Genomic DNA, 25,785 nt, shown 5'->3' with positions numbered 1-25,785 from the left:
TAACAGCGCTGCTTGTGTGGCATTAGGCTATGTAGTGATCGAAAGAAAAAAACAGACCTTTGCATATTTTTGCACTATATGGTGGGTGTATGAGGAGATTCACATTTCCTGCACAGCTAAGTCCATGTGAAGTTACCTTGTGCTGTATTTGACATCTAGCAAGGTCTCTGTTTGAAAGGAAAGATCTAAACTTAAAAATGAAATGGCCAGAAGTTATGGTAAAAGCAGATAGTGTAGCTGGTTTTAAGAAAGATTTGGACAAATTCCTGGAGGAAAAGTCCATAATCTGTTATTAAGACATGGGGGAAGTGTCTGCTTGCCCTGGATCAGTAGCATGGAATGTTGCTACTCTTTGGTTTTTGACCAGGTATTAGTGTCCTGGATTGGCTACCATGAGAATGGGCTACTGGGCATGATGGACCATTGGTCTGACCCAGTTAGGCTATTCTTATGTTATGTTCTCATCTGTAGGGGCCTTTGTTTTCACTTCTTATTTTAATATATTTTTTTCTGAGAACTTATCAGTGTTTTTTATAATGGGAACAAAAATGGAAGAGAATTAATGTGTGTGGAATGGGGGGGGGGGGTAACTAATTTCTTCAGCTAAATAATTCAATCCACTTCAAACAGACATAGGAGAACTCACGCACCATTCACACACCCTCCAACCAAAAACGTCAAAAGAAAAAAACAGTTCGACAACCTCCTAGCCATTCGAGCTGCAACACTCGACCCCCAACTCTACAATCTATTGACCTCGACCACAAACTACAAAACCTTCAAAAAAGAAATAAAAACCCTTCTATTCAAAAAACACATAAAACCGAACTAACACAATCAGAACTGTCCCAAGCATCACCTGCAACTACTCCATATGTACTTCTGATGTCATGACAATTCAGACATAATTTATGTTATGTTATGTTTGGAATATAAGAAAATTTTCACTGCCTGTTTCTATTCTGACCATTTATTCCATTTCATGGTCATTACAAAAAATATTTTTTTACATGTGGGGGTGTCAAAAAATGATGGGCCCCGGGTGCCACATACCCTAGGTACGCCACTGCCTGGATCATAGTGAATGATCCACAGAGATCTCCGAGGCTTTTCCTTCCTGAATAATTTATTATATTAAAATAAAAAGATATTAAAAAAGATATACAAAATGTTGGCTTTGGATGTGCTTTCACACATTAATTTGAAGAGTGATGTATAGGACTGATTTAGGCCTAAATATACTGTATAAACATAACTTTTAAGCTCCTAAATTAAGATGAATTTTCTATTGAAAAGTTATGCTTTTAAGTTTTACTGAAAATAGGGCACACATTTAGAAGCTTAACCTATGAGCCTAAAGGTAGGAGCATTGTTTGCCCATCAGATTCATTCTTTGTTTAAAGTTGAGGACCTTATCAAACCTCTTGCCATCAAATTTTGCTCCTGATTTTTCAAAATGGCAGGCAAAATGGCTTAACAAGTACAGATTAAAAAACAAACAAACTTGGAACACCATAATTTAAATATTAAAATCAGAGCACACCAGGATGCTGGGCTATTAGGTTGCAAATGGTGACTTCTGTTAAATGTCCTTTTATTCCCAGTGGGGCTCATTTACACTGCCTTAGAGTTGGATTATAAATTGTACTTCTTCATTAGCACTAGTGATATGGCTGCAATGAACCCTCCATTATTTGCAGTACAGCTGCATGAGTATTTCTACCTCATAAAATTGTTAGAACCTAGTTCCTAAACCAGAAAAGTCATGCTACTGTCTTGTTCATTCATTGGACTAAGATTTACCATGAAAATCTATAACAATGCACATTTATTACAACAGTTGCATTCTACTGTATATACAGGCATTGCTATAAATAGTAAAGACTTAAGGTTGCCATCTCATCCATGCTTACAAAGGAGAAAATCTTTAAATGAGACTGTTCAGTCAGTTCAGGGTGAGATGGGAAGTGGCAACCTTATTGAGCATTTATTTGATTTTAACTGTATCAGAGTTCTCAGTGATTTTTATTTATTTATTTATTTTTAACATGGACTCTACTCATACAACTTGAACTTAAAGAGTTCTGGTCTTTGGAAACATTAGTCTATTGTGAAATGGAAAGTGTGTAATCAAAAGATTATCCTTACAGTCGTCTCCAGTATTGATAGAAATGTAAAATTAGTTATCTTTCCTCTTCAAATGATTAATATAGACTCTTTAGATAGACTTTATTTAAGAGGGTTTTTTTTTTCCTGTTTAGGTCAAAATAGATTTCACATGCATAATGCTAAAACCATGCATAGTAACAAAACAAGCATCCTTTCAATTTTATATTTTGTAGTGTTTATCCTGGAGACTGTTACTAGGAAGAACAACTTACATATTAATCATGCTAGAATCAGGTCTTAAGGACATAGGGCTAGATTCACTAAGCAAACCCATTGTGTACCAATTGGTTTGCGACCCCTTTGCAACCAGATTTCCCTCTGGCCCGATTCACTAACCTCTCCTGTGATCCGCTTCCAATCTGTGCATGCAAATGAGGGGAAAGTAGACAGGGATACGATTCACCAAATAAATTTTTGAAACCGACTGGGCTGGCCGATCAACCCAAGAAGCAACTGCTGGGGACCAGTCGCAAACGTCTTTCCGACTCTCCAGCTCCATTGAAGCCCTGCTCTCTGCCAGCCCTGCTCTCTGCTGCCCCAAATCTCTCCTTCCTGCTGCCCCGATGCTCTTCCCCAATTTCTCTCGCCTGCTCTTCCCTGAATTGCCGCCCTGCTCTACCCCGATCTCTCCTGCCTGCTCTGCCCCGAATCGCCACCCTGCTCGTCACCAATTTCTCGTGCCTGCCGCCCTGAATCTCTCCTGCCCTTCCCCGCACTACGAGCCCATGGTTTTAACCTATGGGTTTAAAGCGGGTTAAAACCTCGGGCTCGCTGGCCTACAAAAAAAAAAAAATAAAAAAAGTCATGGCTCAAAAGGGTCTTAGACGCATGCGCAGGCCATCTACAGATCCGAATCGGCAGATGAGGGCATTCCTCCGATCTAACCTCATTTGAATTTTTTCCTGTTGTGAATTCGTCGGGCCTGCTGGGATTGGCCACGGACCGGCCACGGAAGACAGGTTAGTGAATCTAGTCCATAGATTGTTAAATCTGTGTTAAAAAACCAAATGAAAAACCCAAAACAGAACTTTATGGTTGTTCCTGAAGATGATAGTATATGAGTTACCGTATTTTCACGTAGATAACACGCACCCGTGTAAAACGCGCACACGGGTATAGCGCGCGAAAAACACAAATCTATGCACAGAAATTTTTATATCCTGCGCACACATGTATACCGCGCAAGCTGCCCAACTCTCCCGTCGCTGCCCGACTCTCCTTTCGCCCGCCCCGACTCTCCTCTGGCCACCCCGACTCTCCTTTCGCCCGCCCCGACTCTCCTCTCCCCCTTGAAGTCCTGTCCCCACCCTGAAAGCCTGATGCCCCCCCCCGACATCCGATTCACCCCCCCCCACAGGACCGCTCGCACCCCCACCGCGAAGGACCGCTCGCACGCACACGCACCCCGAAGGACCGCTCGCACGCACTCCCACCCACACCCGCACCCCCACCCCCACACTGAAGGACCGCACGCACCCCCACAGGCTCTCGACCCCCCCCCCCCCATCATGTAGAAGCTCCTACCGGTGTCCTGCTGCTTCCTCTTGGCGGTCCCGACTCCCCGACACGATCGGGGCAAGAGGGATCTCAAGCCCTCTTTCCCCCCCCGACTCCCCGACACGATCGGGGCAAGAGGGAGCTCAAGCCCTCTTGCCCCAGCCAACCACGGCACCCGCGACACGATCGGGGCAAGAGGGAGCTCAAGCCCTCTTGCCCCCCCCCGACTCCCCGACACGATCGGGGCAAAAGGGAGCCCAAGCCCTCTTTCCCCGCCAACTCCCCAACTCCCCGACAATATCGGGCCAGGAGGGAGCCCAAGTCCTCCTGGCCCTTGCGCCCCCCCCGCTAGTTGTTCAGGCCAGGAGGGAGCCCAAACCCTCCTGGCCACGCGACCCCCTACCCCCACCCCGCACTACATTACGGGCAGGAGGGATCCCAGGCCCTCCTGCCATCGATGCAAACCCCCCTCCCAACGACCGCCCCCCCAAGAACCTCTGACCGCCCCCCAGCTGACCCGCGACCCCCCTGGCCGACCCACACGACACCCCCACCCCCCTTCCCCGTACCTTTGTGTAGTTGGCCGGACAGACGGGAGCCAAACCCGCCTGTCCGGCAGGCAGCCAATGACGGAATGAGGCCGGATTGGCCCATCTGTCCCAAAGCTCCGCCTACTGGTGGGGCCTAAGGCACCTGGGCCAATCAGAATAGGCCCGGGAGCCTTAGGTCCCTCCTGGGGGTGGGGCCTTGGGCACATGGTCGGGTTGGGCCCATGTGCCTCAGGCCCCGCCCCCAGGAGGGACCTAAGGCTCCCGGGCCTATGCTGATTGGCCCAGGCCCCTTAGGCCCCACCAGTAGGCGGAGCTTTGGGACGGATGGGCCAATCCGGCCTCATTCCGTCGTTGGCTGCCTGCCGGACAGGCGAGTTTGACTCCCGTCTGTCCGGCCAACTACACAAAGGTACGGGGAAGGGGGGTGGGGGTATCATGGGGGTCGGCCAGGGGGGTCGCGGGTCGGCTGGGGGGGCGGTCGGAGGTTCTTGGGGGGGCGGTCATTGGGGGGAGGGGGGTTTGCATCGAGGGCAGGAGGGCCTGGGATCCCTCCTGCCCGTAATGTAGTGCGGGGTGGGGGTAGGGGGTCGCCGTGGCCAGGAGTGTTTGGGCTCCCTCCTGGCCCAAACAACTAGTTGGGGGGGGGGGGGGTCGCCAGGGCCAGGAGGACTTGGGCTCCCTCCTGGCCTGATATTGTCGGTGAGTTGGGGAGTCGGCGGGGCAAGAGGGCTTGGGCTCCCTTTTGCCCCGATCGTGTCGGGGAGTCGGGGTGGCAAGAGGGCTTGAGCTCCCTCTTGCCCCGATCGTGTCGGGGGTGCCGCAGTTGGCTGGGGCAAGAGGGCTTGAGCTCCCTCTTGCCCCGATCGTGTCGGGTGTGCCGCGGTTGGCTGGGGCAAGAGGGCTTGAGCTCCCTCTTGCCCCGATCGTGTCGGGTGTCGGGACTGCCAAGAGGAAGCAGCAAGACACCGGTAGGAGCTTCTACATGATGGGGGGGGGGGGGGTCGGGAGGCTGTGGGGGTGCAGGTGCGGGTGGGAGTGCGTGCGAGTGGTCCTTCGGGTTGGGGGTGCGTGCGAGCGGTCCTTCGGGGTGGGGATGTGAGCGGTCCTGTGGGGGGTGAATCGGACGTCGGGGGGGGGAACTATGTAAAAAAAAAATTGTACAACGTGCTCACGCGTATAACGTGCGAGGGTATGCGCGGTACGTAAAAACCACGTAAAACGCGTGCGTTATAAGCAAGAAAATACGGTTCTGCTTTTAGCTCCTTTGGAAGAGAATTCTATAGAGTAAAGCCTTCTAATATGACATGAATCATGACAAAGTACAAAGGTTTCATGGGGAGGATGTTCAGATTTTATACTGATAAATTTAAAGTAAGAGCTTGATTTATTTGGCCTTGTTTTGACTGCACAATATATTTTTAAAAATAACAGAGCTTCATTAAATTGGAGGTCATTAGGAGCCACCTAAAATTGGATAGCACATACATTTCATAAATTCTAGCATTCTAGTCATTTGAGTCTATGTGTGAACACATACACTTAATAAGCAATTTACATGCCACTCTGTAAGTATGTACATATCTTTGATAGTGCATACTTTGAAGGTATACATTCAAATAAGAACATAAGATTGTCACTGCTGGGTCAGACCAGTGGTCCATTGTGCCCAGCAGTCCGCTCCCGCGGTGGCCCTTAGGTCAAAGACCAGTGCCTTAACTGAGTCCAGGCCTACCTGCGTACATTTTGGTTTAGGAAGAACTTGTCTAACTTTGTCTTGAAACCCTGGAGGGTGTTTTCCCCTATTACAGCCTCCAGAAGAGCAAATCCAGCTCAAGCATGGGTGTGGGTTGGGGGTGGGTACAGATTTACATGTGTAACTTCTAGAATATTGTAAGTTATACTTGTATTTCTCAAATCTAGGTGAGAGCATGTTACACTTGTTCTATGGAAGATGTAAAAATGCTTGTACCTAACATACAAACAGACCTTATTTTAGAAACCTTGTCTGTGATTTATACATTAAATACTGGCATTTACATTTATTTATTTATTCAGTTTTCTATACCATTATCCCTGGGGAGCTCAGAATGGTTTACATGAATTTATTCAGGTACTCAAGCAGTTTTTCCCTATTGTCCCAGTGGGCTCCAATCTAATGTGTCTGGGGCAATGGAGAACCAAGTGGCCTGCTCAGGGTCACAGAGGACAATGCAAGCCTGAACCCACTACTACTATTTATTATTTCTATAGCGCTGAAAGGCGTACACAGCATTGAACATTTTAACATACGAGACAGTCCCTGCTCAAAAGAGCTTACAATCTAACCCTAACCCTAACCCTCAGCAACCACAGGGTGCTGAGGCTGTAGTTATAATCCCGCACCATACTCTCAGACATCATATGGCATAAAATAGCAAGGCAACCATTGTCTGATAGAGATAGCAAACATAATTAACAAAGCATGGTAAATATATAAAATGACAAAACATAGTATGGTGAGACATAGCATTATGAGCATGGCATGGTAGAACATAGCATTGCTGACAAAGTGAGACATGACTTGGCAAAAATGGTAAGATAAATGTACATAGCTTGGAAAGCATGTAAATATCACATAAGTGTGTTAGAATGTGATTTTAGAAAGCTATTTTTCACACCTGTGAACAGTATCTTCTGTGTGATGCGAGTAGGTGTGGTTTGTGCGGGACTTGAGCAGAACCAAAATCTACCAGTGTATTCGCCATTTCAGAAAGGGATTGAATTTTCATGTCTCAATATATAAACATCAGTTTACAGCTGCTCCCTTGCACATGTTGACTCGTAAAAATTGCTCAATTGGGTCAGCCCTTGACAGGAGGAATTAAGGGAGTTTTCCACATTAATCCCCCATTGTTTATTTCCCCTTCCAAAATTAAAATTTAAAACATTGCTGATTCTGTTGTTAATTAGCAGTGTGTACACATCTAAATCTGCAAACTGGAAGGCATATGAAGGGCAGTTATATAAATAGTGCCCAAATATCCATAAAATTGTGTTAGATCCTGAGATGCATGGAAGACTAAATTGGCTAATGAGCCAATTAGCACCATGGATTGGGTGCTAACCATTATTGGCAACAATTTGGATTTGTGTCCACATCTTGCTAAATGATAATCTGTGAATGGTGCGCAACTCAGAGTGCCATTTATAGACTGGTGCTTCACACAGATTTTTCTCAGTGCCATTTTTAAAGCACCATTTACTGAATCTAGTACATAGTGTAATTACACATGGAAGTTAAGAACATAAGAATTTCCATACTTGGACAGACCGAAGGTCTATCAAGTCCAGTATCCTGTTTCTAACAGTGGCCAACCCAGGTCCCAAGTACCTAGCAAGTAGTAAAATAGATTTTATACTGCTTATCCTAGGAATAAGCAATAGATTTCCCCAAGCCATCACAATAATGGCCTATGGACTTCTCTTTTAGGAAATTAAAAACTCTGCTAAGTTAACTGATTTCACAGCATTCTCCGGCAACAAATTCCAGAGTTTAATTACACATTGTGTGAAGAAATATTTTCTCCAGTCTGTTTTAAATCTACTACTTAGTAGCTTCACCGCATGCCCCCTGGTCCTACTATTTTTGGAAAGAGTATACAAGCGATTCACATCTACCCTTTTTATTCCACTCAGTATTTTATAGACCTCTATCATAGCACCCTTGAGTCATCTCTTCTCCAAGCTGAAGAGAAACATCAACTTGCAGATGTAATTTACACATGCAAGTTGGTGTTTCACAACTTGAATGTATAAGCTCCCTACAAATGCATGCCATTTTGCAAACCTACAAATGCATGTTGTGAAATACCTATTTGCATGTGTAACTCACACGTATAAGTTGCCAAGTCCCTCTATTTAGTTTTTCAATGTATGTCTTTGTAAAATGGCTACTTCTACTGCAAGAGCAGGGAAATACTCATGCACACCTCCATATACAGTATTTTAAAAAAGGCTCCATGTTGGCAGATAAGAAATAAGAACAAAGATAGACCTGCTTTTTAGGCGGGTCTTTCTGGCCACTGAACTTAGCTGGCAAGCTGCATGACATAGCCGGTCACCAGGCTATCCACCAAACAGGATTTTCAGTAGGAGATAGACAATGATATTATAGAAACATAGAAGATGACGGCAGATAAGGGCCATAGCCCATCAGGTCTGCCCACTCTACTGACCCACCCCCAAGTCTACTATCCTAGGGATCCCACTCCTGGTGACAGGTTCTGCTGAATGTCGGCAGATAGCCAGCCATGTGCTATTTAGCTGGCTGGGAGCCATCCCCGGCCAGCTAAATAGTGTTGAATATCATGCCCTGTTGGTCTTCTGGGTGTTGCATTGGGGACAGAATGGCAACACTATGCCTGCAGGATCTTGGACACCTGTGGAAGCGAAGATATCATAAAGCAAAGTCATTTTGCCTCTCCTTACACTTAATAGTTTCATATTGCATTATCAAAGCTGTGTGCAAATCTATTAGAACCATAAACAGCCTCTTTAATTGGCAGAGTCAGAGCTCATCGAGGTTGGTATAGCCAATTAAATATTTGCTATCACATGGCAGTTAGATGAATCAAGTCCTCAGTGATGAGACATAGGAGGCAGACAAGGAATGCAGTAGTATTGGGATTGGCTGAAGATATTGCAATATTGTTGCATCTTAAGGTCTTCAGAGCTAAATTTGATAGCTTCTAGCAGATTCACAGCATATACATAGCAGAAAACAAAGGACAATGTCTATAGTCATTCTTCATATTCTGGCAGAAGTCTTTGGCTGTAGTCAGAAGTCCATAATGCTTTGGTTTGTTTCTGGCCTCATATGCACATAAAAAGTTTGATCAGGCGGACCCATGGTTGTACAACTCTCTTTATCTAACAGCTTTGCAAGATTATATTATTCCTAATTGGAATACATTTTAAAAATGCTTAGAAACCCTGTTGATTTGTGGCAAAGCAGATGCAGATATCCTTATGCACAGGAATAAACCATAAGAATAGCCTTACTGGGTCAAACCAATGGTCCTTCATGCCTAGCAGCCCACTCTCACCAGATATATCCCACCTCTGCAATTCAAGTTTTAAAAGAATATCTGCTCTTTACTAACCTTTATTGTTGTTAATACCAAATTTACATCTGAGAAAATGGTGAGACTCTTCAGCATCTTGCAAATATTAATGTAGCTTGGTGGAAGCAGGACTAAGAGAGGAATCTGTGGTTCTTAAACTTCTAAAGGCTGAAATCAATACAAATTAATTATGATTGTGTAATTGTATTGTAAATTATCAAATTGAAGCACTACATTTAAGATAATTAGGGTAATCATTGCTTTGATATCCCAATGACAAGAAATACTGAATGCATACAGAAGACAATTCATTTTCAAATAGAAAACCAAAAATTGGAGAAATTTTCATTTTATTTTTTTGTTCTAAATACTTTCTTTCTCATGACAAGATTAGAAATGCTCTGTATAATATATTTCTGTTTTTGCTTTCCACATGGTTTTAGTTAAATATTTATGAGTGTTGATTAAACTAAAGTGTATTATGATCACATGTTGCAGATGTAGATTAAGATGACCTTTTATGTAAAAATATCATATAGCTCTCAGAAGGGCATGGCAAGAGGTCAGAATAGATGGAGGTCCCAACTTAGCATAATGGATCTAACGTTTCCATGACATCATCATGGTATCTGAAAAGGATTCTTAGGATAATCAGAGTGGTCATTCAGAAGAATAGTAAATATTTGATAAGGATATTTAGAAGAGAGGAAAGAAGATGGTCAGAAAGGTGAATCTATACTGCTCATTGCTCTGTGAAGAAGGTCTTTTTTCATATGGTGTCAACAAAATATTCATAACACGCCAGGGTAATTATAGATACACATTTGCTTAGAGTTTATATGTAAATATATTTTCTCACTGTAATCCTCTTAATTCAGAAAATATTTTTCTATTTTCACAGGCATTTATTTAAAAACTGAAGTACTGGCCATGCCAGTGCTGTGATTAAAGTGCCTTACATTGCAGTCAGATCTAAGTTATGGAAGTATTTCCATTTGCATAGTAAGATAATGACTCATTGCACAATCCATGTGTCCTTTGCAAAGGACACATGATGTGGGCCCTATAATAGCACCAATATCAGCCTTAGCCTTGCTGGTTATGGTGTGACAGGATAAAGTTATTTTCAGACTGAAAGAAGATATAGCCAAGATCACCTTCACCTAAATTTGGAACATCAACAATCCATGAACCCAAGCAACTAGCGATGTGCATTTTTTATTGCTAATTTGTCCCATCCTTTACAAAGCTGCACTCGTGTTTTTAGCGCTGGCCACAGCGGTAACAGCTCGGATGCTCATAGGAATTCTATGAGCGTTGGAGCTGTTACCGCAGTAGCCGGCGCTAAAAACGCAAGTGTGCCTTTTTTAACATGACTTAAAAATGTAAAGGAAAAGTTACTGAGCTGCAATAAAATACGTATGCCATTTAACCACAGCTTAGTTTACTGTGGGAGTCACTATCCTGTGAAAATTCAGAATTGCAAGTTAGCACTCTCACAGTAAAGCAGTAATGCATCTTGTGATCAACCTAACAAGTTGCATTATATTGCTGCCTGTAAGCAGTGGCAGCTAACATACCTCCTAACCACCCCAAAACCCCAACCCCTGAAGACTAATCTTAGGTAACTTGAATTCAAGTCACACCACTACCACCCATTCATCTCCCCTGGATCCCTCTGGACCTTCTCTGGTCTACCTCAACCAATCGGTGGTGGTATATGGGGATGAGGCAGGAAGGATCCCTAGTTGCTCCTGCTCTTGCTAGTGCCATGTTTAAATGGCAAACAAGAGCCCTAGCAGTAGTTTCATGGTATAAGGGCAAGGCATTCTGATCCCTGGTAGTTATCACTACAGTATTGCTAAGGGTCATGCCCCATCCCTCTAGATTACCACTTATTTGCATGAGGGGAGCACTAAGGGGGTTAGGGTTCTTTGTTAGGGGGACCAGAGGGGGATAATAGGGAGTCAGAGTGATGCATGAATACAACATACCTAATGTGTCTTCAGGGGTGAGGGGTCTGGAAGTGCTATTTTTTTTTTTGGGGGGGGGAGGGGCATCTTTTCTTGTGAGAGGAAGCAAAGGTGACCCTGAGCTCACTTTATTTTTCAGCATCAACCTCCCTAGGAAGGCTTTAGCAGCCTGATGCTCCTAGGCAAGAAAAATATTACTATAATTTTTTCTGGAATAACACTGCTTGCATTTTGTTTTCTGGAATAGCACAGCTTGTGAAATTCAGTATAAGCCATGGCATTTGATTTACAAAATGAGATGTTCTGCATGCATTTGTATGCTTTTTGGGGCTGATTCTATATGCGGCACCTGACGCAGCACGCACCTAGCAAATGGATGCCTGCTGCGTGTCAATCACTGAGAGGTGCCAAGTATAGAATCGGGCATACAGGTATATAGAAAGGATCCTAGGCACCGGAATATAGGCCAGGATTTCACAGGTATACATTTACCGTGCCTAGAGTCCTTCGTGAATCATGGCCAACATCGCCTAGCAATGCTGAAGGCTGGCACTGCCCCCTAACCATGCCCACTACTGACCTTCAGCATCGCTAGGCACCAGTAGGTGCCACGCGAAGGCGTTGGTCAGGGGACTTTTTTAAAATGAGATTTTAATTGGATTATAATGGCATGACCAATTATGCCACTTAAATCCAATTAAGTTTGGAGGCAGTAGGATGGCTACCACTGCCTAACTTAAAGTGCTGTGTTAAGAATCTGGCCCTTCATCTCATTGTTATATAGCCTACAGTAACTTAAACTGACACACATTACTGATAAATAATATATGATTTTCCTATTTAATGCAATTTGAGGCAAATATTGTCCATCATTGCCTCAGGGCTTCATTTTCAAAGCACTGCAACACACAAAGTTACCACAGTAACTTATGGCACTTCGTGTGTCTAAGTGCTATGAAAATGAGCTCCTGTATGTACATTCAAGTTTCAAGTTTTATTTTGATTTGATAAATCGCTTATTCAAATTTACTAAATGAGTTACAATAGAATAAAAATAAACATACATTTAGACATACTATTTTAAATTTAAAAATAATGGGTTGGACCGACACACTTACAAACAAATAGATACACAAGGAATGAAGGAATAAATAACAAATTTCCATAAAGGCCCTTTTACTAAGCTGTAGTAAAAAGTGGCCTCAGCGTGTGCTTACACATGCCATTCCTGGGTTCTAATGCCTGGGATAAAATGACCAATTTTTCTATTTCTAACATTAATGGCCATGCGCTAATTTTTCCATTAGCATAAGGCCATTACTGTGTGAGCACTGAACAACACCTATTTTGGAGGCAGTAATAGTTCATGTGCAAACTACATGCTAATCGGTTAGTGTGTGGTAAAGTAGCTGCACTAACTGATTAGCATAGAACATGCCTACTCATTGCTCCTATAAAATAAATGCCCCCTTTTATCAAACTGTGCTAGAGGTTTTTAGTTAGCCCTCTATACATCTTTGAGGCCTCTAAGGTCCTCTCAAAGAGCATCACTGTCTATAGCCTTGTCAAAAGAAATTGCTCAAAGTGATACTCTTCAGCAAGCCTTCTCAAAAATAGCCCCTATACTTTGGAATATATTCCAGATGTAGTATGTTGAACTCAAAACTAACTTTATTTTTATGAGGGGCCACTGAAAATTCTCAGCCCAACCAACAAAGTTGGGGCAGTCTCCATTGAGGGCTATAAATCCAGTAATTTTCTACTTTTTTCATTCCATATTTTTCCGATGGAACGAAAAAAGTGGAAAATCACTGGACTAAATGAAGACTGCCCCAACTCTATTGGTTGGGTTGAAAACTTTTCAGTGGCCCCTCATAGAAGTATTCATAAATACCTCTACCAAGATTAGGTTTAGATTTGTGGTCCACACATTTATATTAACAAAATTAGATTACTGTAATATGGTCTATTTGGGATGCTCACAACATTTATTATTGAAATTATATTCTCTACAAAACATTGCTCTTCTACTAATTGCACAGATTCACTCCTTCTTAGATGACATCCAACTATACCTACTGCTAGGAGATACAGGCAATGCCCAGATCACGAAACTTCTAAAATACCTCTCAGAAATAAAAAAACTGGATGACCGTCAACAAATTGCAACTACACGTCTCCAAAATGGAACTCTTTTGGATCTGCAAAGAATACTGCAACCATGCCCATCCCTCGCTAAGCTGGGATTCGACTACCATAACTGCAAAGGACCAAACACGCAGCCTAGGAATACTCCTTGATTCCAACCTGTCACTTTCCAATCAAATCTCTCAGGTGGTATCTTCCTCATTTTACTACCTACATCATCTCTGAAAAATAAGGAATTACTTTACTGAGTCTGACTTCACCCAACTACTCTATGCCTTAGTCCTCTCCTGCATGGACTACTGTAACACCCTATTCAACTGTTTCATGTTGAAGAACATACAACGGCTCCAGTGTGTACAAAATGCGGCAATCAGACTTCTAAAATCTCCCAGGCTCTATCGTCAGCTCACTGGCTACCCATAGCCAAACATTGTGTCTTCAAGGGCCTGATGCTAGCGTTTAAAACCATGCATGACATGTCACCAGGCTACATAATGACTATATTTCCTTCATATGTGTCCTTCCACTCCCAGAATGAAATACATCTCAAAATGCCCCCTGCAAACCACTAAATGACATTTCGTCTCCCACTTTATACCGAGGCACTGGAATCAACTGCCCCCATAGATCAGATCCCTTAAAGGACCTCTCAAATTTAGAAAAACAATAAAAACACATATCTTCACCTGCCTAAAGCCGATAGATTACAAAGATATATTAATGCACATCATTATGTGTCACATTGGGTCAAAAACTTATATTGATAAAACTTGCACTGTAACTGTCTAATTTGTCCTGTAAACTGCATATTATATATTTTGGTATTAGATCCCTGTGTCAAGTAGGATAAATCTTGTATAGAGAAACCTTGCACTGGAATTATGGCAAATTGTAATCTGTTAACTGTATATTATACATGTCAACCTGTAACCCATTCTGAGCTCTTTAGGAGAACAGGATAAAAACCAAATAAAATAAATTTGCTCACTGAATATGTTTGACAAAATTACCTCCATTATATTCAATTGCATTGGTTACCAGTGGAGGCCAGAATTGACTTTTTTTTGTGTTGTTTTGTATTTAAAATCATTCATGGGAAACAGCGAACCCGATCCAAGATGGCGATGGCATAGGCTGGCTGTGCGTTTGCTCCTTCTCGGAGCGGTTATTGTTTTTGAACTTAAGTACAATTTCCTACCTCAGAGATGCCAAAGTGGAGAGGAAGAAGTGTCGCTGGGACTTCGCGGCGCTCCGGAACTCCTGTGGTTGGCAACATTGAGGAGATTATCCGGCGCATGCAGGGCACGTCGACAGAATCAGGGCTACCCCCGCTGGAGATGCTGCAGGGGAACGGCACGCAGCAGTCCTCCTTGGGGCTTGAGACTACCTTTAGCCCTGACATGCGAGCACCTCTCCCGCATCCTTGAATGGCAAGTTCCCCAAGGGAGGGGGAACTTCCGGGAGTCGGAGTGCTTCCTCTTCCGGAGATTCGGGTTCCCAGTTTTCTCCGGGGAGCCTGAATATGGAGTTGGAGGCTTCAACAGCTACGGGAGTAGGATTGGTCCAGCCTGAACAGCTTTCAGAAGACTTGCCAGTGGGTGAGTATAAAACCATACATTTACAATTTCCTCAACTAAATAAACCCCAGGAAGTAACGTTGGATGCTCTGTGGGACTTGGTTGCTACTATCCCCAAAACTATAGCTTCTCAATTTAATCAAGTAGAAGAACGGCTTAAAGAGCTTGATAAGGATATCTCAGGACTACAGAAATTTACTACTGATATTAAATCACAAATAGAAAACCAACAACAGAACATTAATTCCTCTAAAGTAGTACAGGAGAAAACTTGAATCACTTGAAAATTTCTCAAGAAGTAATAATCTTAGATTAATCAATTTTCCTAAGATTACAACAACTCCTAGAGAAATGGTTAATTGTTATTTAACGGAAATACTGGAAATTCTTGAATCTTCTATTCCACCTTTCACTCAGGTTTATTATCTCCCTGTTAAAGACACTAATGATCAAAAGAATTCACAAGAAGTAATTCAAAAACCATTGGATATAACAGCTTTATTAGAGTCCTCAGATAGGGAAGTAGCCATTCTGGCTACCTTGCTTCTTTCAGTTGCTCTTACAATGGATAAAACATGGTTATTGAAATTTTACTTTAAAAATAAACATAAAGAATTCCTGGGACTAAAAGTTCAAATGTTTCCTGACTTGGCCAGGGACACACAGAGGCGGAGATAAGAATTTTTGTTATTAAGACTAGCAATTATTGCCCTGGGTGCTACCTTTTTTCTTCGGTATCCTTGCAAATGTATAGTTCATTATAAGTTACATAAATTTGTTTTCTTTGAACCTTCACAACTGACAACATTCCTATCGTTGTCAAGCCTGGAGAAAGCTCTTGATGGATAGATGACTGCTTTAGCACAGTTCAACCTATAACTGTTTTTTTTTTCTTCTTTAATGGATTGCTTGAATTCCGTTTAATTTAATCTTGGATCTTATATGAGGACTTGAGCGAGACTTAAGATAGAATCTATTTCTTGATTTTTATATATTATGTTTGATCTAGTTTCTATATTTCTTGAATCTTGCTTTCTGTACAAGTTCATACTTGATTGTTATATTTGAAAATTTATATTAAAAAAAATCATTCATGGATTAGTTCAATCTTGATTGTTTTCACTCTAAATATGAGACATGCAATCGATTAAAATTAATGCTTCATCTTGTTAAGGGTGTTAAGACCAAGACACTTTGCTCTACATTACCCGCTTACCCCCAAATTCATTATATGGTGCCTAAAGTTATATGCATACATAAGTGCATTTAGCTGATGTATGTGTATAACTTAATTACATAATACACTTCTCCTTCTGTATTGGCAGTTTCAGCAATCGCAGTTTCAATTATTCATGGTTTTTAGCTTGCTGGCTCCTCCCCCCAAATTACATCAGCTTGCAAAGAGAAATTGCTGATTCCAAACATTTGCAGAGAAAATCACTAATTCCCAGCACTTTCTTCACCATGTTTTGCCTCTTCTTAAGGAACAAGCCAATTCTCCCATCATGTTATTTGTGGTTTCACCATATTCACGATGGTTTTTAATAGAAAACAAAGAATAACAAATGAAAAAGTTATTTGCGGTTTTTCTGTATTTGAGGTTATATTAATCCCCTAACACAGCGAATACGGAGGGAGAAATGTAGGCTTAATTGGTGCTGATAATTCACAATTAATACCTGTTAATTAGACTTAAATAAAAATTATGTGCACAACTTGGTAGACACAGCACAGAGTGGTATATGCCTTATGCAAAATGTAGTTAAAACTGGGCATGATTAGGTGAGGATTGTAGGCATGCTTCCGAGTTAGGTGCATGTTATGACTTAGGTGCTGTTATATGCACAAATATTTGTGGGAGTTAGGGGCAGAGCTGGCCCATGAATACAGAAAAATTGTGAATAACTTTTTCTTTGTACTTGCCCAGATTCAGAACTAAATTATGTCCTCTCACTTTTCTGGAATGCGATTATCGCTCTAGAGCAGTGGTCTCAAACTTGTGGCCCAGGGGCCACATGCGGCTCGCCAGGTACTATTTTGAGGCTCTCAGTATGTTTATCATAACCATAAAAGTAAAATAAAACAAGTTTCTTGATCATATGCCTCTTTAGCTATAAATTACAATATTATTATTAAGACTTGGCCAAAAGGAAAGATTTATAAATATAAAGACTTCTTATAAATATAAAGACTTCTTATAAATATAAATACCTCATGCAAAATTGTCATTTCTTTAATAAGACATTAACTATTTTTTCTGAGGCCCTCCAAGTACCTACAAATCCAAAATGTGGCCCTGCAAAGGGTTTGAGTTTGAGACAACTGCTCTAGAGATACAGATAAAAGCACATCTCCCCCCTATCCTCCACTTTACCCCGCCCATTTATTTTCCTTTCCAAGCCCCCCTGGGCAATTGTTTCCATTTAGCTCTCGAAAGAGCCACGTCCGGGCGATAACGAATAACGAGACAGTAAAAGTACAAAATCCGAAGTGGGGATATCATAGGTTCTGCATCAGATGGGACGTAGAGGTGATTGTGGAACGCTTTGGGCTTCTTCTTTCTTTGGACTAATTATAAGGTAAAGCTTCTGTCACTGGCTGAGGGAGGAGCACCACCGTCGATCTGTCCATTAAAGAAACATGGGCAGGCTGTGGTGACAGCTCTCGCACTCCACTTTCCCACTCTCAGATCTCAACCCGATCGACTGCTTCCAGAAGATTTATTAGCACTTCATTTGTGGCTGCGGAGAGACTGCGGTCTATTACTTTGTCTCTTGTTTATTGAAGGAAGTGCGAGAAAAAAGCGCCAAACTTTTTAGCAGCACTCTGGGATGACATCATTTGGGGGAGGAGCCATCAAGACAAAAACCACAAATAATCAAAGTCGCAAGTAGTAAACCTGAAAATATGGAGGGAGAAGTGTACCTAAATTATAGAATGCTTAGTGATGCAAAGCAGTGCTTAAGCAGTGCTAAGTGCAATTTTATACAGTGCACATAACTTTTTTAGAATCACATTTAGCATCGCACTAGTCAGTGCTAAATTTTTAGGTGAAATATATAGAATCTGGCCCTTACAGTGCAGCTAAACTATGGAATCTATTACCTATTTCTGTAGTTCAAATGCATAACTATGGGCTCGATTTACAAATCTGCATTAGGCTTTTTTTAATGCTGGCCGCAGTGGTATTAGCTCTGATGCTCATAGAATTCCTGAGAGCATTGGAGCTAATGCTGTTGCGGCCGGCGATAAGTCTAATGCAGCTTCTTAAAGTGTGTGGGGTGGGGGGGGGGGGGGTAATTTTAAAAAAATTTATTAAGACAATTTTGTTTCAGAAATATATTATTTCCAAATTATATAATGGCAGTTGTTAGTTTTGATGCATGGGTGTAAATTGATTATATTTTGTTCTTTCCAGAATAATGTTTCTGGTTTATTTTTTGCAATCCAATTTGAATCAGAATTGTATGTGGAATATAAGTAACAGATAATGTAATATAATGTAACTATATTTCAGGAAGCCAATGAAAGCCTGGCTCTTCTCCTAAGCCTTTAATACATGCAGCGACTATCTATTCATGCTGCCCCTGGCTTACTGCATCTTAGACTATTTCATTTCTTATTCTACTGTATGTATAATTTGCCTTCAGTTTGTCCTGTCTATACATCCCAACTGCACTTGCCCCCTAATCTATCTATCAAGATGTTTCATTATATTGTATGAAAAGCATTAGAATCATATCTGTGGGCTCCTTTTACTAAACCATAGTAGATCTTTTTACCATGGGCCAGTGAGGTAAATGCTCCAATGTTTATTAATTTCCTATAAGCGTTGTAGCATTTACCTTGCTGGTCCTTGGTAAGAAGCTCTACCATGGTTTAGTAAAAGCCAGCATATGTTATTTTGAATGTTCTAATGCGTGCCTTCTAATATGTTTCATTTGTGGTGTGGTGACATTGTGAGTATATCGATGTTATATGTTCTTCCATGCTATTATAGTATCATTTGCATTCTGATTACATTTATCATATTTTCTGTTAAATGATTGTTTTACAGTGCGCTTAAATGTTTATATTTCTAATATTGTTTCATGTTAGTCCTATTACTAGGATTTAGGGCCTCTTTTATCAAGCTGCGCTAGAGGTTTTTAGCAGGAGCTGGCATGGTAAATGCGGGCACTTACCTCATTGACCTGAGCTAAAAATCTCTAGCATAGCTTGATAAAATGGTATAAAATGGTGTAACTTGTCACCCCTAGGCACCTAACCGGCTTGGTTAGTGCATTTGGGCAGTAACAATATTCTCCCAAGCGTGCCCTCTAAAGCTTGAGGGTCCCCCTCAGGTCTTTTATCCAGGCTAGGCAACTGCCTAACAGCACAAGCACAGGTAAGAGATGCAGTCTTTCCAAAACAGACACACAGAATGGCTTTGAAACAAAAAATAAAGGTTTTATTCAGGCCACCAGCCAGGTAAGTTTCAACCCTTTGGTTATAGTTCTTATATACTTCACAAGCAAGATTCCTGAAATACATTCAATTCAATAGCCCAGGGTTTCTGCCCTAGAAACAGTCTTTACATAGGCAAATATTTTTATAATTCCAACCTACAATTTGCTGCACTGGCATGGACAAAAAGGTGGAGAAACAAAACAGCAAAAAAAAACCCAAACAAACAAAAAAAAACAAAAAACAAAACACAAAACCAAACAAACCTCAAAATGAAGACTTCACCAACACAGATGAAACCTTGGTTATGCTTTCTAGCAGGTTATAAGGGCTATACTGACAAGTTAAGTTTGTCCAGATAGTTTCTATTAACTTTGCTCATACAATCCTTTAGCAGACATATTGGAGACAAACAGAGTTAAGCAATTCCTTAGGACCACCAGGCCAGTCAGGTTTTTGGGATAGTCCTAATGAATATGCATAGGGAGGATCTGCATGCGTATTACCTCCATTATATGCAGATCTCTCTCATGCATCCCAAAAACCTGACTGGCTAGTGGTCCTCCAGGACAGGGCTGGGAATCACTGCCTTAGGAGACAGTGAATCAAGTGAGTTTACCAGCACATAGAAACACAGCCTTGAAACATCTAGCTTACAGCTCCAGCTCTGCTTGCAGAAGCCGTGTGAACCTCGCTGAGCTAGTCTCAGCTGCATGCAGCACACTAATCAGCCCCAATGTGGGAAAAGGCTACTGAATCCAATGACAGGCAAAATTCAAAACAATTTCTCTGCTCAGTAATACTCTTCAAAAAGGTTTGTGTTATCATATACAGTAAACCAGCCCCACATAGTAGCAAATTAAAGGCAAATCTAAACTTATAGTTTTAATTGATTTGCATGGCTTCAGCTGGTTCCTGAAACTTTGGTATGCCTGTACTAATTTCCATAGCTTCCGGCTGTGAGAGAGACTCTGATCCTGTACAGAGAGAAGATTCTTCTTCCTCTTGCATGTCCCAGTCAGAAGGGAAATCTCTGGAAGCAGATTTACACTGGACTTCAGCTGAGCTCCTGGACTGTCTGTGCTCAGACCAGTTTGCCTTGCCCTGCCCCCAGCTTGCCTCCTGGGTGCTGAGGCTGTCAAAACTCTCCTGTTCCTGTCTCCCCTCGTCTTTGTCCCCGTCTGCCTTCCTGTACTCTGATCTGGCCTTTTAGGAGCTCAAGGCTATGCCCCCTAAGCCAGGGCGGGAAAACAGGATTAGGCATTACACAATGCAGGGCAGGCTTCCTCCCCATACTTTAACAGAACTCTGCCTTAAAGGGACAGGACCACATACCTGCCACAGTGCAAATCCTGGCTTATTCAGAGACAAAAACTCTGCATTAGCTCTGGATTTGTCACAGTGTGCGTGTAAGGATGGGAGATCATATCCTAGCGCTGCTCCTTGTGACCCTGGGCAAGTTACTTAATCCTCCAGTGCCCATTGCTTTGAATGTAGGTTTTGAAATGCCAAAGCCACAAAAAGCAGTATACATGTCCCTGTTCCCTTTCCCTTAATTTGCTATCTCCAAGTTTATCTCATTGATTGTATTTATGCTTTTTTGTTTTTATTTTATTATATTTGTACTGTTAACAACATTAAAAAAAAAATGATGTGCTCAGACCCATAACCAAAATACCACGGGGTAGGCAATGGTTACTATGGGACCATCATAGCCACATCGAAGATTACTAAACAAGCTAAAATCGATAGGATTAGGAGACATTCTAACTACATGGATTGGGGATTGGCTGAACGGCAGACGTCAGAAGGTAGTGGTGAATGGTACCCCATCTGAAGCGTCGGACGTGATCAGTGGAGTGCCGCAGGGATCGGTCCTGGGCCCAATTCTATTCAACTTATTCATAAGAGATATGACACAAGGACTTAGAGGAAGGATATCACTATTCGCCGACGACGCCAAACTTTGCAACATAGTAGGCAAAAGCTCATTACCTGATACTATGTCACACGACCTACTGCTGCTGGAACAATGGTCAAATACTTGGCAGCTAGGCTTCAATGCTAAAAAATGCAAGATAATGCACTTGGGCAAGAGAAACCCGCGTAGAGCTTATGTACTAAATGGCGAGACTTTGGTTACGACCACGGAGGAACGTGATCTGGGAGTGATCATTAGTGAAGACATGAAAGTTGCCAATCAAGTGGAGAAGGCTTCCTCCAAGGCAAGACAGGTATTGGGGTGTATCCGCAGAGGTTTCGTCAGCAGGAGACCTGAAGTTATAATGCCGTTGTACAGAGCCATGGTGAGGCCGCACTTGGAGTACTGTGTTCAGTTTTGGAGACCACACTACCGAAAGGACGTGCAAAGGATCGAGTCGGTTCAGCGAACGGCCACCAGGATGGTCGTGGGGCTCAAGGATCTCCCATATGAAGAAAGACTACAGAAGTTGCGACTGTACTCACTCGAGGAAAGAAGAGAACGGGGAGATATGATCGAAACGTATAAATACATCACAGGACGCATCGAGCCAGAAGATGATATCTCCTGGCCCATGGGTCCCTCGACCACCAGAGGACATCCGCTGAAAATCAGGGGAGGGAAGTTTCACGGCGACTCCAGGAAGTACTTCTTCACCGAAAGAGTGGTGGATCATTGGAACAGACTACCACTCCAGGTGGTAAAGGCCAGCAGCGTGACGGATTTTAAGAATAAATGGGATACTCTTGTGGGATCTTTAAGGAAGTAAATTCAGGGGGGGATACTTGGAATGGGCAGACTTGGTGGGCTGTAGCCCTTTTCTGCCGCTTTTTTCTATGTTTCTATGTTTCTATGATGTCCCAACCACCTATACCTTGTCACACTTTTACAATCTTTTTATCACTATCTCTTATACATATACAATGTACTTCTCTTTAAAGTGTGAATGGCATTTCTTCCACTTCACAGCTTGCCTTGCCACCTGGATATTTAAACCTTTTTTTAACATGCAACACAAAAAGTCAAGGTGGTTGGGACATTGATATCGTTATGATGGTCCCGTGGTGACTCTTGCTTACCCTGTGGCATTTTGGTTATGGGTCTGAGTACATCATATTTTTTTTTTTTTTTAATTTTTTTCAAGATATTATTTTGAATGAGAAGTTGACTTGTGGTTTTTTGGGTGGAATGAATATTTATTGTGGATATCCTAAAAACATGACAGAACTAGGTATGCCCGGAGGAATGGGTTGGGAATGGCTACTATAAAGAAAAGTAGGTGCCTACTGTTTTTTTTAGAATGCTAATGTAATAGGTCAAACATTTACCTATATTTTAGAATTAACACAGCTGGCATAGAACTGGAGTAAATGCTCAGGCCTAGATTGTGAAAGTATGCACACAGATTACAGTATTACATTATCTATGTGCATAAATGTGTGCCTTGCCCATACTCTGCCCAAACTCCACCCATGTGGACACACCATTGAATATTGCACGTTCTTACACAATGGTACATAATCAGACACATTGAATGCTGGCATTTAAACATGCATACTTTCCACAAATTTAGACAGCTTTTTATAAACTTAGCTTGCATGTGGCTTAAGGATCCTCCGTGCAAGTAGTACCATATATAAAGGAGGAGTAATCTAATGGTTATTGCAGTGGCCTAAAACCCAAGGGAACTGGGCTTGATTTCCACTGCAGCTCCTTGGGGGAAATTCTAGAAATAGCGCCTATATTTAGGTGCTGGTAGGCGCCCTACCGGTGCCTAAATTAAGTAACAAACACCATTTAAAATGGCACCATTAAAGCACATACCAGTGCCTAAATAATACACATTGGAATCGTGCCTATGTAGGCACTTTAGGCCACCGAATGCCACTATGGGCATGGCTAACGCTGGAAGTGGCATTAGGCAGTTTTAAGCACCTACGTAGGTGCGATTCATGGCATAGATACTGGAAATGTAGGCCCGGAAAACCCTGGCCTACATTTCTGGTGCCTATCTTTTGCAGCGGTGCAATTCTCTATAGGGCACCATCATGTGATTGACACTCAAACAGTGGCAGCTTTTTAGGTGGCTGCCAATATCTGCACCCTATAGAGAATCCAGGCCTTTGTGACTCTGGGCAAGTCATTTACACTGGCTTTTACTAAACTGTGGTAGAGCTTTTTACCGTGGGTCAGAGAGGTAAATGCTCTGTCGCTCATAGGAAATGACTGAGTGTCAGAGCATTTACTTTGTTGGCCTGCAGTAAAAGTTCTACTGCAATTTAGAAAAAGGAACCCTTAACCCTCTATTGTCTCAGGTACAAAATAAGTACCTGTATGTAATATGTAAACTGCTTTGATTGTAATCACAGAAAAGCAGTATATCAAATCCCATCCCCCTTTCTTCTTATTTCAGCAAACTTTTAAACTCTAACTTGACTCTTATTTGATTGTTAAGTTCATTTGTTGCAATATACATTTTCATCACCACAGGATTATTTCTTTGTGTATATAGTCTTACTACTGTATATTGCAAGCCAAGTTAGATCCCTTTGAATTGATTACTGTTTCAATACTGTGATTTAAATAACAATAGCCATGGTGACATTTTCTTTGAATAGAGCAATCCATTGCTCATTGTGGAGATAATGCCCACATGCCAGTTCGTTATGAGGTTTTATTCAAGATTTTCCCATTGCTCAGGCACATTCTAAATCCAAATGTTTCTAAATGCACAAACATAATAAATTTGAAACATATTGAAAGGCACTGCCTTAGTGTAAGATTGAATAGTGCGGAGATATTTGAGTTTGATAAAAGACATCTTTGAATTACACTGGTGGAACAGCTTTCTTAAATATTTTTTTCAGATTTAATAATGTTATCACAAAGATCCTTAAACCAGTTTTCCAAAAATTCAGTCTTACTGGCAGAGGTTGGGACCAACCATTATAGCGCCTCATTTTATTGAAAAATTGATTTTTCTTAATAAAACTATGAATAAGTGAAACCTTCAACTTCACATAGAAATGTCATTGCACTCAGAAATGGAGTGTCAGTGCAGCATCACTTTCCCACATAAGCTGGCCTAGTGGTTTACATAATGGGCTAAGAAGCTAGGATTCAAATCCCATGTCTGCTGTAACAATCTTTGTGAACTTGGGAAAGTCATTATTTCCCATTACCTCAGATATCCTGTTAACTATTATTCCCCAAATGCTTTAAATTTATGGACCAAATTCAAAAGGATTTCAATCCCCTGGGGCTGCCATCCCCCAATATTCAGCAACACTAAACTGGGCAGTGCTGCTAAATATTATGTCTGACTGCTCAAAAAAACAAAACAAAAAGGGCAGGTCATAGATGGTACAGGAACCAGCATTAGGGAGGAACCCTGGATTATTTGGGTGCTGGCAATATTCAGTGCTGGCACCTGCATAGCTAAGCAGTCTAATTCTTTTGTTTTAAACTTCTCAATTTCCTTACAAATATCCTTCCTTCCTCCAGCCCGCTGCAGTGATCTCCCTCCCTCTCCTCCAGTAGGTCCAACCCCTCCATGCCTACCTTATGTCCCTAGTGGTCTGTGGGGTTCATTGGGGGCAAAAGTGAAGTCCACTTGCTCCTACTACTTGTGGCAACTAGAAGAAAATGGCTGCCATGAATGCTTGTCCTTCACTACTACCTGCAGTGACCCTCCCCCCGGACCAGGGACATAAGGTAGGCTCTGTATAAGGGAAGCCTACCTATATTGTGGGCTGGGTGGGAGCTGGATTTCTCAGAGGGAGGGAAATCATTGTACTGGGCTGGGGAGAGGGAAGGAAGGGGCTTTGTAAGAGGATCGAAGGGGGGCTTAAAACAACAAAAAAAATGATGCAGGTCCTAGCTGATATTCAGCCAAGACCCGCATAAGTTCTGACAGCTTGCCCGCTCACATTTAGCCCTTAATATTCAGTGCTGGTACCTGGAAATGGCCTGGCACTGAATATTGGTGGATAATTCAGCTAGTGATTTAAAAAAACCACACTGGCCGCAATTGACTGAATTTTAGGGGTTAACACCTAAATGTAAGTGCCATTTGTGTGCTTAGAATATTAGCACTTATGTGCATGAATATTCCTAAGTAAAAGGTATGTGCTCAGTTGTATTCTATAACTTTAGGGTGTGAGTGATATAAAAGGGATTTCTATAAATGGCGCTCAAATTTTGGTGCAGGAAAAAATTGGCACTAAGTGTGATTCTATAAAAGGCATGCATCCTTTCTGGATTACGCTTAGTAATGATTCCCACACCTAACTTTAGGTGCCAAACTTATGCCGCTGAAACCTGTTGTAAACACTAGATCCC

The 25,785-nt window shown here is 42.0% G+C and overlaps 1 long non-coding RNA gene across 1 annotated transcript in view; it reads right to left on the bottom strand.

The window, feature by feature from the left end:
• Positions 1–25,785, bottom strand: part of LOC117362092 — a 162,507-nt gene that overhangs the window by 17,370 nt on the left and 119,352 nt on the right. Inside the window, exon 2 of the long non-coding RNA XR_004539798.1 lies at positions 9,359–9,487. This is a non-coding gene — a long non-coding RNA (uncharacterized LOC117362092). The remainder of the gene's footprint in view (positions 1–9,358; positions 9,488–25,785) is intronic.

The sequence above is a fragment of the Geotrypetes seraphini genome, chromosome 6 (assembly GCF_902459505.1).
Source record: "Geotrypetes seraphini chromosome 6, aGeoSer1.1, whole genome shotgun sequence".
In the NCBI taxonomy this organism is placed as follows: Eukaryota; Metazoa; Chordata; class Amphibia; order Gymnophiona; family Dermophiidae; genus Geotrypetes; species Geotrypetes seraphini.
The sequence above is the reverse complement of the archived record's forward strand: the minus strand, read 5'-3'. Positions and strand labels throughout refer to the sequence as shown.